The sequence below is a fragment of the Pteropus vampyrus genome, unplaced genomic scaffold (assembly GCF_000151845.1).
Source record: "Pteropus vampyrus isolate Shadow unplaced genomic scaffold, Pvam_2.0 Scaffold528, whole genome shotgun sequence".
Taxonomy (NCBI): domain Eukaryota; kingdom Metazoa; phylum Chordata; class Mammalia; order Chiroptera; family Pteropodidae; genus Pteropus; species Pteropus vampyrus.
Genome location: NW_011889309.1, coordinates 803253 through 822832, shown reverse-complemented (window position 1 = coordinate 822832; position 19580 = coordinate 803253). Strand labels below are relative to the sequence as shown.

Genomic DNA, 19580 nt, shown 5'->3' with positions numbered 1-19580 from the left:
ACTTAAATTATGCCTTGAAGAATTCAAAAAGCCACCTTTTACAATTTTATTTTATTTTATTTTTTTGATTAATTCCTTTATGTCAACTCTGACTGGCTGGTAGGGGCTGCATGGAGTACAAACTGAAAAGGATTATGAAATCCTATCTGATTTCAATAGGAAAGAGTTTTATGAGCACTCAGAAAGCTATCACTGTCATGGGGGAAGTCGGTTAGGGATGAAAGAGATGTACCAAGTATTTGCCATTTCTGAGTGACCGCAGACTCTTCTTATATCAGCATTTCTTTGTCTTCCTCATGACAAGGGAGAGGAACTGTTCAACAGCCTCTCTGTGGTAAATTTTTGAATTCTTAGAAAGTATATTGTTGTTATTATATATCTGGACATTCTAGCTAATAAAGAAGGAGTTCTAGTTGATTTTTCCTTTGCATGAAATAAGTCTTAAAATTTTTACTCATACAATCGTTAGAATAAAGACTTCTCCCCAGGCAATACAACAGGACTAGATGAGCATTACCATTTCTCCAGGGAAGCTTGGGAGGTTCCTGGTGCTGGCTGAGGGCAAACCAGAGCAAGGGAAGGCACTGTGATGAGACCTGCATGCATCCCATCTTACAACATAGAATTTGCCAAGCTCCCTCTTTTTATGAGGCTAGACAACTGTGACTGAACAGGACCTAAAATCAGTAGACTTGTCCTTTATTCAGGACAATCATTCACAGATAGACTTCACCAGAAAACTTTAGTCTCTGAGGAAGCTTCATCATTGTAAGTGAGGTCACTATAAATTCATAGATTCACTAATAAACTCCTGCCACTCAAAAAGGTAAATTTAGTCTATGGCCCAAGTAATTAAATTTCCTTTTCAGAAACAGAGGTCTAAGGGGACTGCATCAGAGACTTTCTCATTTCTACTGATGTAGCTTTCTCTGCAGAATTCTATGTTTTGAGTTGTGAAATCCACCTTCCGAGAGACAAAGTGGGATTCTTTCAAAGGGCAAGTGGATACTAATTCTAACCTGCGGAGAAGCCAGCTTTATTTTCCGATTTATGATATGAGATAGAGGATACTTTCCCAGCCTCAGCCTTAAGAAACTAGGCATAAGAGCCTGTAAAAGGTAGGGATCTTCTAATCATTGATGGGAGGTCATCAATTCTTTCTTGACTGAGTCAAATAGACAGACTCATTACCTAGTTCTCCAGAAGTTAGACCATTACCTAGTCCATCCTCTGTCACCACAGAGGACTACAAATGGGTTCTACAATTCCTTCTCACTTCAATACACTTGGCAAATGGACAGGAAGGGTCAGGACTGCCAGATGTTTTCAGTGAACCTGTGTACATACAGTGAGGGATTAAGATCAAGTCACTGATGAGTTTTCCTCATGGACTTGGAGCTCCCAGCAGAACTGGTGACCACAAGAGAGAGAAATCTCAACCTTTGAGTTAGGGATTTTCAAGAAGACCTAAAGGCTCGCCCTCTAAGGGTGAAGCCTGGTTTGAGCTCAGAAATAAAATACAATACAAACTCTGAAAAAAGTTTACATAAGATCTCCTAGGTATCAGAAAATTAAGAAAAATTCCATCTGGGAGCCAGGTGAACATCATAACCTTGGTTTTTGCACATCTGTAAGACTTATTAGTGCTCATCAGCCTGTGGACTGATTTGCGACTGCAGTTACACTAAAGGGGCCATGGCGATATGAGAGCTAACAAATGGCTTCCTCCACCCCTTGCTAAGAGCTTTCTTTGAGGGGATGAGAGCAAAGGGATCACAAACTCAAGGGTATCCTTTATCTTAAATTATTACCACCATCCTTGTGTAGAAGTACAATCATATGTCTCCTCAGCTACTGCTTAGTTTCCATGAGTTTGCAGATAAAGAGGTTGATATCTTGCTGCTGAAACCCAGAGCTGGATTTTCTTCTTAGCATGTTCATAACCCCTCTAGACCCATGGCCCTGAGAAAGAGAAACACTTGCTCCCTAACTGCTTTTGTTACAACATATGGCCTACTGTCCTCACTAATGTTAATATGATGAAATTCCTATTTAAATGTCTTATCAGAGGGTTCTAAAATGGTACTGGCCCCAATGTGCTTTTTTTTCTCTCTCTCTCTTAGATCTCTGCTTTTACTAGAGTCCTATTTCCCTGCATACATATAACTCACAAATGGGCTGTGCCAGATGGGCTCTTAATCATAGTAATCAGCTGAGAAATTAAATTTTGTAAAATCCAGCTAGTCTCCTGAATTGTCTCATTCGAGATCAGGGCCTGAGCTGTCACAATGTCCTATGTGAGACCCAGGGTGCCTTTTAAAGAAGGGTCAATGTGATGGACCCAGTGTGGGCTTCAAGCTTTATGATCATTTGTGTTTCTTCCTCAGAAAATGACTGCAGCTCAATTCAATTTTGTTTACATTCTGCTATTAGTACCTCCTATTTAGAGAACATACACCTCATCTTGGAGGAGCTCGAAACATTTATAAAAATTAACCAAGCCTTGCAACAGCCCTGTCAAGTAGCCAGAAACTAGATATTAGTATTTCATTTCAGAAGAAGAAATAGAGCTATTAAGAGAGAAAATTTCTTTGCCCTGCCCTGTAGATAGGATCCATGGCTCACTCATTTCCAGGGCTTTTCTGAACCTTCCTAATGAAGTGGTATTTACTTACACTGTACTCACTAGCTTATTACTCTAATATTTTTCACAAACACAAACACACATACATAATGCCATAAGATCTTGGTGTGCAAATCATATCTTCTTTCTTTCTATAAATCTCCCCACAAGTTTCCTCTAGTGGGTGATCAATACATGAGATTGATTGATTTGTAATAAACCTATACTTCTTTCTAGAGTGGCTTTCTCCCTCTCTGCCCGAAGACTCCTAGCTTCTTCCCAGATGTTGCTGAGGTTCTATCAGCAGGTTCTATCAGCAGCTAGATTTTGATCCTGTAGTAACCATCAAAGCTCTTATCTCAGTCTATTACAATTATTAGAAAGCATAATAGTGGGGGGAAAAAATAACTCTGTAGTCTTTGAGACAGATATGCCTCCATTTGAATCCTAATTCTGCCATTGTAACACTGTGGACAGGTAATTAACTTTCCTCTATCTCCTCATCTGTAAAACAGGGGTAATATTACTTTGGAATCCATCATGGGACTAATTGCAATAGAAGAAAATATAAACAATTTAACATTTGTCTGTATGTAAATGGTCAAATACATGATGGTACATCAATATTGGGAAATACTCCGTAGCTGTTGTAAAGATTATAAATATATAAAGAAAGAACAAAGAAATACTTCTAAGACATATTAAGTGTGAAGAACAAGTTGCAGAGAATATATATAATTCTCTATATATGAAAAACTTCCGAATTATGTTATTATTATATACGGACTTACTTAAAGCTAAGGAATGAGAAAAGTGAGTAAGATAAATTGTACGAAGCATGTATAAATAAAGTGTTCCAAAATGGGAGCTACAACTTTTGCTATGTATAGGTTCCTTGGAGGTGGAGCTGTGTTTTAATCTTAGTATCATATCTAGCTCCTGGCACAGTACCTGGCACATCATATGGGCTGATTTATTGAGTGAAAAAATAACTTTGAATGAATGATGCAATCAGAAATTAATTGTTGAGTCAGGAAATAAAAGCACTAATGTGAATCGCAGAGTCATGTTTTGTTTGGAATGTTTTTAATGTAGAGAAGCAGCATAGTCCTTTGCGAAGAAATTAGTCTGAGAGTCATTGAGACCTAGATTCCAGATTAGTGTTTCTTAAAGTGTGGTCTCAGGCCCCTCCAGCTGACACATTACCCAGGAGGCTTATTAATCATATAGATTCCAGGACCCATCCCTGATCTGAATCAGAATCTCTGGATTTGTGATACAGGAATCTGTTTTATAACAATTTCCTTTTTATCTGTAGATCAAAGTTTGAGAATCATTGCTTTAAATCCTGTTCTGCCTTCCTGTTTGACTTTGGACAAATCACTAACCTTTCCAGACCTCAGCTCCTTTTCTATATTATAGAGGCTGGATCTTAAATGCCCTTTTAATTTGTAAAATTATATGCCTATGACCAATCTAATTCCCTGCCTTTAGGTAGGCCTGTATATAAGCCATATAAGATGGACTAGTTAAACCTGGTTTGAGTTGTCTTTGGGTCTCTGATCTGTCATTTAGATACTTTTCAAATTCTGAAGTGCTTATTATTTCCTCTTGCTCCTCATACTCTTTAATTAGTAAAACCAGCTAGTAAGGACGTTCTCTGAGCATTGGTTCTTAATGATCAAAATACACAATTTTTATATTTTAATATATTTGTGTTTAATTATTATATATTAACATAATTACTATAAAATAATATAAAAAATACACACACACAGTTAAGGGAAGGTGGTATGAAGACCTTGGAATGGATATGGAAAACAATGTTAAGAAAGATTACTGAAGAAGGTCAATAAAATGTCTCTCTTTGGCCTTGAGTATGGATGGAAATAAAAGAATATGTTCAGTCATTTTCATGGAAATTAAAAGCCAAGAATACAGATGGCTAAGTTGAAGAGGGACTCTCTAGCATGCCCTATGTGCAGCAGGCAAGAAATGGCAAGTGATAGCATCCTCTAATAAATTCCAAAGGTTTTCAGAAGACAGGATCCAAAACCAAATTAACCCCTCCTTTAGTCTTCAGAAGAATTTTTTAGAGTCACCAAGAAGTGGCCCTAAGTTTTAATAAGAATACTTTGAAAGAGGTTTTTACCTAAGCCAAGGACTTTGAAGTCAATGAATCTGTAGTTAAGTGTCCTCCACCCTATTAGTTATGTTCTTAGGTGACTTCTTTAGTCATTTGAAGCCTCAATTTCCTTATCTACATAAAAATAATAATAATAATAATAAAAATGAAATCTATTTCACAAGATTATTGAAAGAATTTCAAAAGTTAAATGAAATAATGCATGCGAAAGTACCTCACCTTGTACCCAGGGTATATTAAGCCTTAGGCCAATATTTAAAAAACAACATCCCTCTTCCTATGATGGTATAGCAGATAATTGTCCTTTGAGCCTGTCTTATCTTCTTCACAGAAGTCTGATAGAGTGGTGATTTAGGACTTCAAGAGGGTCACGCTTTTTTGAAATTCTCAAATTGTTTTAATTTTAGTTTCTATTTTATTCAGCTCTGTTTCTTATTCTCTTTAATGATTAAAACCAATTCATAAACATGCATGGTGAGTTTTTTTTCTCAAAAAATAAACTCTAAAGACCTTTTTAGAGGCACCTTGAAATAAATCTTACAAAAGGAAAGCCAAATTTGTTGATGTCAGCACCATCAATGATTTGAGGCTGATGAAATCCCCTGGCCTAGGACACTGCATGGCACATAGTAAGTACCAAATAAATATACAAAAAAATGAACACAAGATCTAATGCTTTTAGTCATTTTAAAACAGGAAATAAAGTTAAATTTTTTAAAGGTTGACAGTGTATAGATAGTAGAGATGGAAGGCTAAATCTGAAAATTCATTGGTAATCTTAGTTGAGAGTGAAACAAGTCACCTGTCAATAAGTTAGCCTCCAATAACCTAGATTATTGGAGTTCTTTAGATATTTTCACATTTATATTAAACTCTCACTCTGTCACCTCCACAATATCAAGCTCTTCAAAAAAGTTCTGAGAAAGAGAGTTAAAATTCCAGAATTTAAACACCATCTTTGGAATTCTTTGGACCTAAAAACAAGGACTGACTGGGAGCCCTTAGATTTGATCTCTTTCTTACTGTCCTCATTCCTTTCCTTTCTCACTCTTACTCACTTCTGCTTATGAATGTTCACTTCATTTTCAGGTATGAGTCAGACTCTGCACCTTCTTAGAAGCAAGTTTCACACCTTTCTTTCTTGCTGGCATGTGCCTAGCCTTGGCATTGTGTTGAGCACATAGTAAATAGTATGGAAAAAATGTTATATAAATTATATATCAGCTCAAAGTATCAGGGAGAGTCCATATCAGGGGGAAAAACTCATTGTTTTACCTTTACCAGCCATACCAGTCATCTCTACAGTACCCCACTATTTCCTATTGCGAGGTGTATATTATTCTAAATAGTTCATGTATTTGTTTGTTCACTACCCCATGAGCTGTGAAAGTCTCCAGATCGGGTTAACATCTTCCTCCTCTGTATCCTCCCACAAACTACCACTTCAAATCTACACCCACAGTGTTTGATGATTTACTAAGAATGGCTTCTTGACTCAGAACTAACATGATTGTTACAACCCACTCTAGACCTCCCAAGGAAGTAGTGACCATGCCTCCCTCATGTTGGCATATAGTCTAATACCTGACCCATCAAAGATTCTCCCTAAATAGGAAGGCAGAGAAGCAATAGAAATGAATTAAACTTAAAAGAAAAAATCCAAATATTTTGTGAAGTCAAATATGCAGCAAAATAAATGAATGTACTTTTATATTCATTCTATCCTGCATTCATTCAACAAATAGTTATTGAATGCCTACTTTGTGCCAGCAATTGAACTTGGCACCAGTGACTTACAGATAAATTATAAATGAGTGAGAATGCATGGAATGTCCACTCTAGTAGGGAAGATAGATGATACACAAGTGATTGCATGTGTTCTGGTGTTGCCAATGGGCGAAGAGAAAGTACACTACTTCTTGTAGAGGTGCAGAGGAGGCATGAAGGAGACACTGAATAACCAGGGAGAAATAAGGAAAGGAAAGAGGAGATTAAAGAATAGTCAACAAAATTCATCTGTGCCTGCAGCAAGGAACTTCTTGTAAAGACAAATGTATTCAGGACATTAGTCACTCTTTAAACTAATGGTTTAGTGTGATGACAAACTCTGTATAGCAGACATCTTTTATGCACAGTGATATTGACATGCATTCAGCCAAGAAATTTGACTGACTCATCTGACAAACTACTTGATCAAATGCCTAAGATCAACTGTGGGCTGACTTCCTTGACCTTGGCACTTACACAGGAGCTGTTTCAGTTGTTTTAACAAGTACTGGGAAGTGGTAAGCTGCTGTTTCTCTTGATTTTCAGAGAGTTACTTGTTGACTTGCACCGGGCATTCAAAATACCATTTTGTATCCGGGAGTCAAGCTCAGTAGGAAAGAGTGGTGGGAATATAGGATGATGAAGAAAGGCATTTGAGAAATTATCAAAACAGAAGCATAGGCAGTTAAACACTACGTAAAGTTATTTGACAAAAGGACCCAGAAATGAGTTATAACATTGACTTAGAATTAATTCAAAATGTCATGGTATTGGCAGAAAAACACACAGACCGGTGGAACAGAATCGAGAGTCCAGAAGTAAACCCATGTTTATATGGGCAAATAATTTTTGACAAAAGAACCAAAAACAAACAGTGGAGAAAGGAAAACCTCTTCAATAAATGGTGCTAGGAAAATTGGAAAGGCACTTTCAAAAGAATGAAACTAGACTGTTGTCTATCACCACATACCAAAATTAACTCAAAATGGATTAAAGACCTGAATATAAGACCTGAAACAATAAATTGCATAGAAGAAAGCATAGAAAATAAACTTATGGACCTTGGACTTAAAGAGGATTTTATGAATTTGACCTTAAAGGCAAGGGAAGTAAAAGCAAAAATAAATGAATGGGACTACATCAAGCTAAAAAGCTTCTGTTCAGCAAAAGAAATCATCAACAAGATAAAGAGACAATCATCTAAATGGGAAAATATATTTGCTAGCAATGCCTCTGATAAAGGCCTAGTATCCATAATATACAAAGAACTCATATAACTCAATAACAACAAAGAAACAAATGATCCGATCAAAAATGGGCGGAGGACCTGAACAGACATTTCTTCCAAGAAGACATACAAATGGCCAACGAAGATATGAAAAATGCTCAACATCGCTAGCTATTAGGGAAATGCAAATCAAAACCATAATGAGATACCATCTCACACCTGTTATCAACAGGACAAGTAATAAGTGTGGGAGAGAAAGCAGAGAAAAAAGAACCCTCATACACTGCTGGTGGAACTGCAAATTGGTACAGCCACTCTGGAAAACAATATGGAGTTTCCTCAAAAAACTAAGAGTTTTTCTGCCATATGATCCAGCAATCCCTCTACTGGGTATTTACCCCCAAAGATTTGAAACCCATATCCGAAAAGATATTTGCATTATTCATGGCGGCCAGGATACGGAAGCAACCAAAGTATCTTATAGTAGATGACTGGATGAAGAAGCTGTGGTATACAGATTTACAATGGAATATTACTCAGCCAAAAGAAGAGATGAAATACTGCCATTTGCAACAACATGGATGGTCTGAGAGATAATCATGCTAAGTGAAATAAGGAAGGCAGAAAAAGCTGAAAACCACATTATATCACTTGTATGTGGGATATAGACCTAAAGGGAAAAATGAACAGGACAAACAAACAAAGACTCATAGATATAGACAATAAACTAGTGGTTACCAGCGGGAAGGGGGAGGTGGGAGAGGGGAGATAGATGGAGTAAAAGGTGTCAAATATATGGTGACTGAAAGAAATCTAACTATGGGCAGTGAACACATAATGCAATACATATATGCCTTACTGTTGAATTGTACATCTGAAACTTACTGGATTTCTTTAATCAATGTCACTACAATAAAAATAAATTTAAGAAATAGAAAAGAAGAAAAATCAATTCAAAATCAAGTGCAATTACTTTGAATATCAAGATGGGTAAGAGGAAACCAAGGTACTCTAGAATTTGGCCACGTACAAACCTTCGATCTGGAACTTATAAGGCCATTCCTATTCTACCTTTTTCACCTCCTATGACCATCTTGGCCTGCCAAATACTATAAGTGCAGTCTTAGGCCATGATCTCCACATCTGTAAAATGGAACCTTCGCTGTTGTATGAATAAGGAATATTGGAGGGGCCCTAAGCTCACACATGTGGATATGCAAGTGAGTGTCTCTCTGTGTTTGTCTGTACAGAAAAGGAATTTAAGGACTTCTGGTCAAGACAGCAAAGTAAGTAAACATGGTGCTTGCCTCCTCCCATGACCACATCAAAATTACAATTAAATTGTAGAACAACCATCCTTGAGTATGGCCCAAAGATTAGCTGAAGAGAACTCTTATAACTAAAGATATAGGGAAGAAGCCAAAACAAGACTGGTAGGTAGGGCAAGATGCAGAATGGGCTATCTCCACATCCATGTGTGGTGGTCCTCTTAAAGAACCCATGTGAGGGCTCACTTGCTGACAGATGTACTTACTTTGAGCTCCAGCACGGCAGCAACTTGAAAAGCACCAGGGACATACAGGGAGGAACTGAACTGTCTGGCTTCAGATCGAGAGTTGAACGGGCAGCTTTCTCTTCCATTCTGTTTCTTTGCTGAGTCTTCCTCACCCAGCCTGCAAGTGCACACAGGTGCCAAATCTGAGTCTCCATCAAACTGGCTCTAACTTGATGATTCCCTGAGAACCCGTCCCAACCAACTAGACCATAGACCCAAACCTATTTCAGCGACTGATACTCAGAAGCAGCTGGCTTACACCTACACTGTGGACTTTCCTAAAATTTCTGAAAGTACACAAAGCCTTGACAATCAGTGACTGGCTTTGTGATGCCCTGTACCTCTTGCTAAGTGACCCTAAGCCCAGCGCTAGTGGCAGTTTACCTTGGTTCACAGCATAGCCTCTCCCAGGTGCCTCCAAGCTCAGCATAGGCAGCTAGCAACCACAGGTCACTTTATAGCTCTTACAAGGTGGCCCTGTGCCAGGCTCAAGCAGCAGCTGACCTTAGCCTGCACCAGGGCCCCTCCCAAGAGGCCCCAGAACAACACAGCTGGTGACCAGCTTCAGACCCAATTAGCTCCACAAACAATATACCCAAAAGATGAGCTCAGCAAGCAATAGAGACCTCCTATAGTGAGTCCTACTCTGTGGGGTTAGCACCCACACAATAGCTTGACCACTATAGTCAGAGTAAGTCATCATAGCCAGTCAGCCTGAGACTCAATTGCACCCACATGCCAACAGCATTTAAGACTCAACTACAACAGGAAGGCACACACTACTCACATAGGGGACACCGCTGGAGAACCCAGATCAGGTGACCAGGGTGACTGCACCACTGGGCCCCACAGGACAACTACAAAAGGCCTCCCTGGCAAGACTGGGAGATGTAGCAGGTCTACCTAATACAGAGAAGCAAACACAAGGAGGTAACTAAAATGAAGAGACAAAGAAATGTATTCCAAAAGAAAAATTAGGACAAAGCTCCAGAAAAAGAACTAAACAAAATGGAGACAAACAATCTACCAGATGCAGGGTTCAAAACACTGGTTATAAGGATGCTCGGTGATCTCAGTGAGAATTTTGACAAAGAGATATAAAACATAAAAATTGAGATAGAAAACATAAAAAAGAATCAGTCAGAAATGAAGAATACAATAACTGCAATAAATACATTAGAGGATAGTTTAAGTGGCCTCTGGGACAACCTCAAGCATAACAACATTCACATACCAGGAGTCCCAGAAGGAGAAGAGAGAGAGCAAGGAATTGAAAACCTATTTGGAGAAATAATGATTGAAAACTTGCTTAATCTGGCAAAGGAAATAGACATTCAAGTCCAGGAAGTACAGACAGTCCCAAACAAGATAAATCCAAAGAGGCACAAACCAAGACACATCATAATTAAAATGCCAAAGGTTAAAGACAAAGAGAGACTCTTAAAAGCAGCAAGAGAAAAGCAATTAGTTACATAAAAGGGTGCTTCCATAAGACTACCATAAATAATTTTTTTACAAATATGGTACATATATACAATGGATTATTACTTGGCCATAAACATATAAAATCTTATCATTTGTGACAACGTAGATGGACCTATAGGGTATTATGCTAAGTGAAATATGTCAGACAAAGAAAGAAAAATACCATATGATTGCGATTATTTGTGAAATCTAAAAAACAAAATAAATGAACAAACAAAACAGAAACAGACTCATAGATACCAAGAACAAACTGATGCTTGCCGGGTGGCAGGATTAGGGGGGCTCAGTGAAAAAGGTGAAGGGATTAAGAAATACAAATTGGCAATTACAGAATAGTCACGGGAATGTAAAGTACAGCATAGGGAATATAGTCACTATTATTGTAATAACTATGTATGGTGTTAGGGGAGTAATAGACTTATCAAGAGGATCATTTCTTAAGTTATATAAATGTCTGACCACTATGATGTACTGAAACTAATATAATATTGAATGTTAACTGTAATTGAAAAATTTTTAAAAAGGAATGCAAGGAAGTGAGAAAATAAATCTTCAAACAGAGTACTCCTTATCACCTAGAATGTCTTTTTATTCAGTTTTCTAGGATTATTTATCTGTCCTAAGGAGTTCAATATAGAAATGCAGAGGCTGACAGCCAAGGATTTCAAATACAGTCCCACCTGAGACAACACATCTGAGATACAATGCTGAGTAATCAAAGATGAATAGCAATCAAAGGGCTTTGAGTAGCAATAAAGGAAAAAAATAAAGACATTGCTCCTTTGGGGATAATTTCTTACTTCTCCCACATGACCATTTGCTTCTGGATGACAATGTCCCACGTCCAGTTGTGCCTACGAGAAGCTGACTTCTGTACGCTGCTATCCTAATCACATAGCCATCTTTCCCTTAACTTCTCAGGTGAGTATTTCCACTGGATAAGAGCTTCTAGAGACTTCTCATAGGACACGGTGCTGCCTGTAATTGGTCTCATCTCTAAGTCAGGCAGGCCAATGCCATTTTGATTTTTTCTGTGATTTCTTTTATAAAAGGTAAGATTGGAGAAAGAGAGAAGAATGCATATCCACGAGACTTTTTTGGGCTCCTGAATATTGTTCTATCTAAATGGGTATAATTGCAAAACTCTAACACACTAAATGATAATTTACACACACTCATAAAGGATCACTCAGAAGCCTAAAAATAGCCAAGACATGAAAATAACCTAAATATCCCTTGACTAATAAATGGATAAGTAAATTGTGGTATGTGTGTATGTATATATATATGTGTGTGTGTATATGTATATATACATACACATATGTATATGTATATATATAAATGTAATATTATTAAGCCATAAAAAAAAAAACAAGAAAATTTTAGCATTTGTGATAACATGGATGGACCTTGAAGGAATTATGCTAAGTAAAATAAATCAGACAAAGATAAATACTGTGTGATCTCACTTATACATGGAATTAAAAAAAAAATCTCATAGTAAATCATGGTTACCACAGTAACCAGAGGTAGGGAGTGGGGACAGGAAAAATTGGAGAAAAGTGGTTAAGGGTACAAACGTTCAGTTATAAGATAAATAAGGACTAGGGATATAATGTATAACATGATGACTGCAGCTAACACTGCTGTACGACGCAGGAAAATTAAGAGAGTAAATTTTAAGAGTTCTTATCACAAGGAGACAATTTTTTTCTTTTTTTTCCTTTTTTCTTCTTATCGGGTCTATATGAGAAGATCCATGTTAACTGAACATATTGTGGTAATCATTTCACAATATATGTAAATCAAATCATCATGCTATATGCCTTAAATTTATACAGAGATGTATGTCAATTATTTCTCAATAAAACCAAAAAGAAAGGCTTACACTCACATTTTTTTAAATTTCTATTTCTTATAGAAAACAAATGTAGATGGCACTTTCTTTTAATGGTTTATTTGCAAGCTGAGCTTCAGAAATATTATGCTCATAAAGATAGTACATGAAGGACTATTGCATTTTTCCTTATCAACATAATAGAAATATAATATAATTAAGTGTTTATGTTATAATAAAATATAATTAATATAGATTCATCTAGCCAACTATTATATATGAAGTGCTTCCTATGGATTAAGCAATGAACTAGACCAATAGAAATGCATGTATAGAAGGAATTTTTACATTGCCTTGAATAGTATTATCAGTATATTTGATAGACAGATCTCATGGGTATACAGTGAAATCTGCTGTCATATTTTTGCTGTGCATCACACTTAGCTTTCATGATATTTTCATGATAGCTTTTTTTGTTTACTCTTAGTATGTTCTCTCTTTATTTTTTTTAATCCAATCTCAAAAGTATTGTCATCTCTAGTATATATAAAAAAAAGATGGGATTCCTCATTTAGGATGAATTTACATGTGCTATGGAAATATTGATTCTATAAAGAGAAATTGAGGTTGGATACTGTTGGCATCAAATCCCAAATAGAAAATAAGTACATAAACCAGGATGATAAATATTCTCAAATAAAGCCATCCTTTTTCATAATTTCTAAGGTAAGTCATGTTTGTGGTACTCTTTAAAAAAAGAAAGGGGAATAGAACGGAAAAGAGAATGTCTAGTAAAATAAGTAATATTCTCATGCATGCATTCTCTTCTTTTTTAAATTTTATTAGGGTTTTTTTTTTAATCATTCAGCAAGTATCCACTAATACTGTGTGCTAGGAAATAAAGCAGGTTATTGAAAACAAAGTAAGATAAGAAAAAAACATGCCTAGTATATATATATTATACCTTTTGAAGAATTTTAAAAATTACTAAAACACATTATTTTAAATAAAGAAACACTTGTAAAATGGTATTCCAAGGGTATGATAGTTAGTATTACTCTTTTGTCCATAGGAGGTGGGTTAAAGGAAAATAAAAGTGGCACCTCTTAACAGTGGTGGGTAAAACATGTTGATACTTATGAAGAATAGGAAATGGAAGCTAATGACTCAGTGAGTAGACAAAGACAGGAGAAAATTTTAAAATGCAGAAAGATAGAAGACACATGGCATTGGTCATCATCCCACCTGCTCCAGAGACATGAGTTCCATGTGACTCCTACCACTACTAGCTACTGTTTATTGAACAGTAAATCAATGTCAGGTACCTCACAAGATTTATTTACATATTTTCTTATTTAATTCTCACAATAGAATTTGTTTTGTGAGAAAAATATCAAAAAGTAGGTGATATTTTTTCCATTTTCTTCATTGCCTAAATAAGAATGTGAGACACAGAAAAGTGATACATCTAAGCTCACATAGTCAGGGAAAGTAGAGCTGGGTTCTAATCCAGAATCAAGGGTCTGTCTGACTCCAAAGCTTGCCCTATGTTGCTTATCTCTGATTAGGTTCAATCTAAAATTCAAGGTGGGATATCTAATTGGAAAATAATAATGAACACTTCAGAATATTTCCTTCCTTTATGACTCTTACTACTTGTTGGTTCTTAGACTTCTATAACAATTTTATGAAAACTGTAGTCACTCTTCCTAGAAAGAAACATGAATGTTCACAATTATTTTGTGCATGCACTTTTAAGGGATTTCCAGACTCCTCAAAACTAAGGCTTAGAACATGTGCCTGAAAGCTGCAGGACCTGGCAGGGACAAAGTGGGTAGAAATATCTCCTTGGCCCAACCAATCCAGTTCATACAAATCCTATAATATAAGCAATTCTTTGCAACTATAGAATTCACCTTTAACTAGGGTGAGTCATAATAGACAGAGACCTCAAATTATAAAGATATTCACAAAGAACACAGGTTACAGCCTGATTCTTGCTGGATCTTTGAATGGGAATGAGTCAGCCAGCAGTGTCTAAGGAATTAGGAAAGAACATTGCTAGAATGAATGTTAACTCTGTAGTTGGGCTATGTCTCCTGCTCATGACCTTGAGGGTCAAAAAATTATCTAAGCCAATTCCAAATTGAGTAGTCATTTCACACAGTCCATAGCCCAGCAGGACACCATGCTCCAACTCTGCCATTATAACATTGCTATCAGCAGCAACTGAGCTGAGATTTCTCAAGACCAAATTTATCACACACGAGATTCCATTCTTACATAAGAATCACTTTTACTGGTGCATAAATTTCAGCACCTAGCTGAGCCAAGAGTAATCAAGATTTAAAAGAAAGGAACCTGAATAAATAGCAAGCAGATTTCCTTTCTGTGAGGGTTAATTTGAAAAATCTGTGTGCTCTCATATGCCCCCTCAAAGAAGACTGTGATTTTTCTACTTTAAGTTTGCATCACTGCTGTCAGGGGAAGGATGCTGTAAAAGCCATAGAAAATCTATGTTCTTAGAGGTTCTGTTCAAGCTATGACTTTGGTTTGTTCCAGCTTATGTCTATCCTCACAAGTTTCAGCTTGCTCTCATCTTCAGCTAAATTAACCATAAAGCAAAGCCTTGACTCACATTACAGAAGCCTGAGAGAGATGAGTACAAATCTGGAGCTATGCATCACTATATCAAAAGCTGCAGGCCTAAGAAGAAATGCAGAAACAGCCCTAATATTTGCATAGCACTTTGGGTAATGAAGAAGATTTCTTTAGTTTAAGACCTTGGAGTGGAGATTCAAATGTGTTGTCTGAGAGCAAAGAAAATATCATTTGATAGTGATAAAAGGAAGTAGAGTTGTTTAAGAAATAGTGGGATTGGGATAACAATGGATGAGAGGGCAGAATATAGGAAGGAGGGCATCTCTTAAACTAAAAAAGGGCTAAGAAAATGACCTAAAGCTTCATTTGATAAAATTTGGGAAAATTAAATTAGGGTTAACAAATATCGAGGAAGGTTTGCATCTGTGACCTTGGGTAAATTGTTCCATCCTCTGGGTTTCCATTTGTAAAGTAGAAATAGAATGAAGACTCCTTCCTGCATGCCATTATAAAAGATAGAAAAAAAGCCTTTGAAGCCAACATAATGACTCCTCTGTCCAGGGAAATATAACAGCAATAACTCCAATAACTTTCAGTTTTGCTCTTGAATGAGTTCTTTGCTTTTGTCTGAGAGGTAAAGTAGTTCATTCCTTGGGGAAAAATCGAATGTGGAATGGTAGACCACACCCTTTTCACTCAGTTTCATGATGTTATTTTGAATTATTATTAATATATAGAACATTCAATATAAGTTAACATTTTACTGAGTATCAGCCATGTACCCAAGGCTGCAGTAGCTCTGGGGTAGACAAAGAAAAAGTGTGTGACAAGTTTTAGTCTTCAAGAGCCTTAACATCTCAGAAGTTTACTTGTTCCATTTTAAAAGCCAATCTGAAAACAATCCATTATATTTAAAAGTTTAATTTTTAAAATCAATATTACTTCTTGCTCTTAATGTAAGCAACTCACTTATTTTTATATTTTTACTAATACTATATATGTATTATTTATCTTGATATGCATTTCTTCAAGGAACCTCACCTTGGCATTTGTAAATCTCACATTGGCTTGAATTTTGGTGGGATGTCTCTAGGTAAAACAGAAACAAAAGTCAAATAAAAACACTTTTTGAATTTTCAAGCAAATGCAAGTTTGTACATTTTGAAGTTCCACTCAAGTGAAATCTCTATAGGATATGAAAGAAAACTAAATGAATCAATTTTTTGAAATCGCTCAATTCTTGCGTATGCACATTGGTTAATATTTTTGCATATCTATTGAACATTGATGTTACCTCAAGTTAATTTCCAGCAATGGACTAGTATCTTCTGGTGATGTCATCTTTCCCAGACTATTTTTTTTTTCCTTTGAAGTTTTCTAAGACAAATCACTAATCAATTTATTATAAATGATAAGCCTTTCCAAAATAGACCTTGGATTAAAACAACTTTTCAGGAAATAAATATGCTTCAAATGAGGTCTTTGCAATGAATATTATCTTTGTTATGACCTGAAAGTACTTGTTCCAACTCTTCTGTATGTATATGCTTGTGTGTATTTTCAATTAAGTATATTTAAACATATAAAAATGATGTATGACATGGTATACTCATTAGTGGAATTTACGATCACATTACATATTTCTAAGCCGTTTATTAAATGATGCACCAAGAATTTAAAGTGTGTTATTCTTACTTAATAAATGATATACTGTATTACTGTGTTTTTCTTCCAATAATTCAAAGCACATTTTGTTCCTTAGGTATTCAAAATTGAGCTAGTTATACTCTTTAGTTCATGAAATGTGAAAGCATCTTTATATGCATTGTTTTTATGGCAAACACAGTAAGATCGGAGGCAAATATTTAGGGTGACCAATCATCCTGGTTTTCCTGGGACTGAGTAGGTTTCTGGCACATGGCACTTGCCATGAAAAAGTCCCAGCAAATAAGGGACAAATTGGTCATCCTATGGATGTTATATTTCCCACTGATAGTTGGGGAAACTGAAGTAGAGAGAAGCAAAGTGCTTTACCTGGTTGATCCAGCAAACTAGAAGCAGATATTGCATTTAGTCTTCTATATTCCAACAAGAGCATATTTGCAACTAAACAGATCCCTGCTATGTCCTCTCCTTTACTTTCACCTGGAACTGTAAGGAAACCAATGTTATCTTTGCCTTTTTTTGTATGCAATATCCCAAAAGTGCTAGGTTGAAATACTGTGGATACTAGGGAGTGGGGCCCTTTATTGATATCCCACATTATTCAGGAGGAACAGCATTGCCACTTTGTGTTTTAGAGTAGAACAACAGAAGGAATGGGAACTTATAATTATCACAGTTCTTAAGAGCAGAAGAAATACTAGTATAAGTCTCAACTTAACCAAGTACCTCTTAAGACCATTATCTATCTCCAGTCTTAACTGGGCCATATGTGTAATTTCATGAAACAAATCAACTTAAAAGAACCTCAGGAAAATGACCAGGTGGCCACTTTTTGAACAACATGGTAATAGCTAAAATTTACTAAGGGCTTGCTGTGTGCCAGGCACTAGGCTTAGAGCTTGATGTGTATTTGATCAATTCAGCCCCACAACACTTCCATGAAGTAGCAACTAACATTCCCAATTTACAGATAAGAAAAATGAGGTTTAAAATGGTTAAGTGACTCATCTAACATCATACAGCTAATAAAGGTTGGAGTCTGAATTTATACCCAGGCAGTCTGAACCTAGATCCAGTGCTTTTAGCCACCTATTATGTCAGTTTTAATAAAAGCAGCTGAACCCCACAGTTCCCAACGTCCAGTCACTCAGACAGATACTAATTAGAGTAGACCTAAGACTAGCTAGACCACACTTTCCTGAAATGCACAGCAGATGTGTTAGTCTTACCTGTTCAGGTAAAAAGGCATGAAGTTTTCTAGTCATAGGTGTTAAAGGATCTGAAGGAAGACATTTTAATCTGTTAATTAATTCCAGAGTGAGATAAATTACCCTGTCACGATTCTCTTATTTCTTCAATACCTCTATTACTCTTTCTGAAATATGTAAATAATATGTCCTGGGCTTCTCTGAGAAATGACTCGGTAAAATAATGGGAAAGCACAATGCAAACTGTAAAGTGTTTTGTACAATTATCCCATATGTTAAGGAGCTTCCAAAATAGCAATTTCTTTCAATACCCATGCAAAGCAAATGAGACACAGCTGCTAGAATGTTCTGCAAAGAGATAGAAATCCAGCTCTTTAAAACATTCAAGAAGGAAAACACATACCATAAAATTACCCCAACGATGAATTTTACAAGAAGCACAGGAGTGTCTTCAAGTTTTTTTATGGTTAATTCTAAGAGTAACAGCATTGCAAAGATCAAACAAGGCAATTCTTCCACAGAAACCTGGGGAAATCCACTGCTTTAATGACACTTGCATAATAGTTAGAAATATAAATTATACTCACATGAGAAGCAAGAAAAGGAAGCCAAGTTTACTGGCTCTTCTCAACCTTTTCCAGAGACAAGTCTGTTGGTGGGGGAGGGGCGGGGGTGGGAAGGACTTGTTCTAAACTAAACATAAGGAGGACTTTAAAAGAAGAAAAGGGAAGTATTAAGAAAGGATGAGGTGTTCTGGAATGCTATGAAGCATTCAAAGTGACTCAGCACTTGCCAAGGGGTGGCAGCAATTAAATGAGTTTTTTGAAAGAACTCTAATAAAATCAGCATTCCCTGTAATCTCTGAATAAGATTCACCACGAAAGAACATTATCAACAATGTATTTGTGGGGCTGTGGTTTGATCGAAGTTGCTTGGTGGTGAGTGAACTCAGCCATGAGTCACAGACTCCTCAGATGAAGTGGACTAAAACCAGAGGAAGCAGGGTTGGGTCTCTAGGTCTCTGTTCTCTTCCCTCTGTCTCCCCGTCTCCTAGGGGATTTCTGCCCTTCTGCAATCAGACAAAAGGAGCAAGTCAGCTGGCCATTGGACAGTAAGAATTTGTCAAACAAGTGAAATCAATTTTACCTGTAGCACAAAGTATAAAATTTATAAACTGTATAAACATATCCTGAGATGGGGAGGAAGGAAGACTTTTGTGGGGTCTTCTTCATCTATGAGAATGGTTAGTGTAGATGTCTGTATCCATGCAGGAGAACACCTAAGTTATCGGAGATGGAGGCTATGCAGATTATTAAAATTCTTTGGAGAAAAAGAATGTCAAAATTTCTCTTAGTAACTAATTTAACTAATTTTTATCTTTATCCATTAGCCATTAATTTCTGTTCTAAAACATCAGTTTCTCTTGTTCTAAACTGGTATTTCTGAATATGGATGGATATTTTTC

The 19580-nt window shown here is 36.5% G+C and overlaps 1 long non-coding RNA gene across 1 annotated transcript in view; it reads right to left on the bottom strand.

The window, feature by feature from the left end:
* Positions 1–18937, bottom strand: part of LOC111733122 — a 29033-nt gene extending 10096 nt beyond the window's left edge. Inside the window, exons 1-4 of the long non-coding RNA XR_002777836.1 lie at positions 18703–18937; positions 18137–18186; positions 17277–17393; positions 16284–16331 (exon numbers count right to left, since the gene is read on the bottom strand). This is a non-coding gene — a long non-coding RNA (uncharacterized LOC111733122). The remainder of the gene's footprint in view (positions 1–16283; positions 16332–17276; positions 17394–18136; positions 18187–18702) is intronic.
* Positions 18938–19580: the final 643 nt, after the last annotated feature.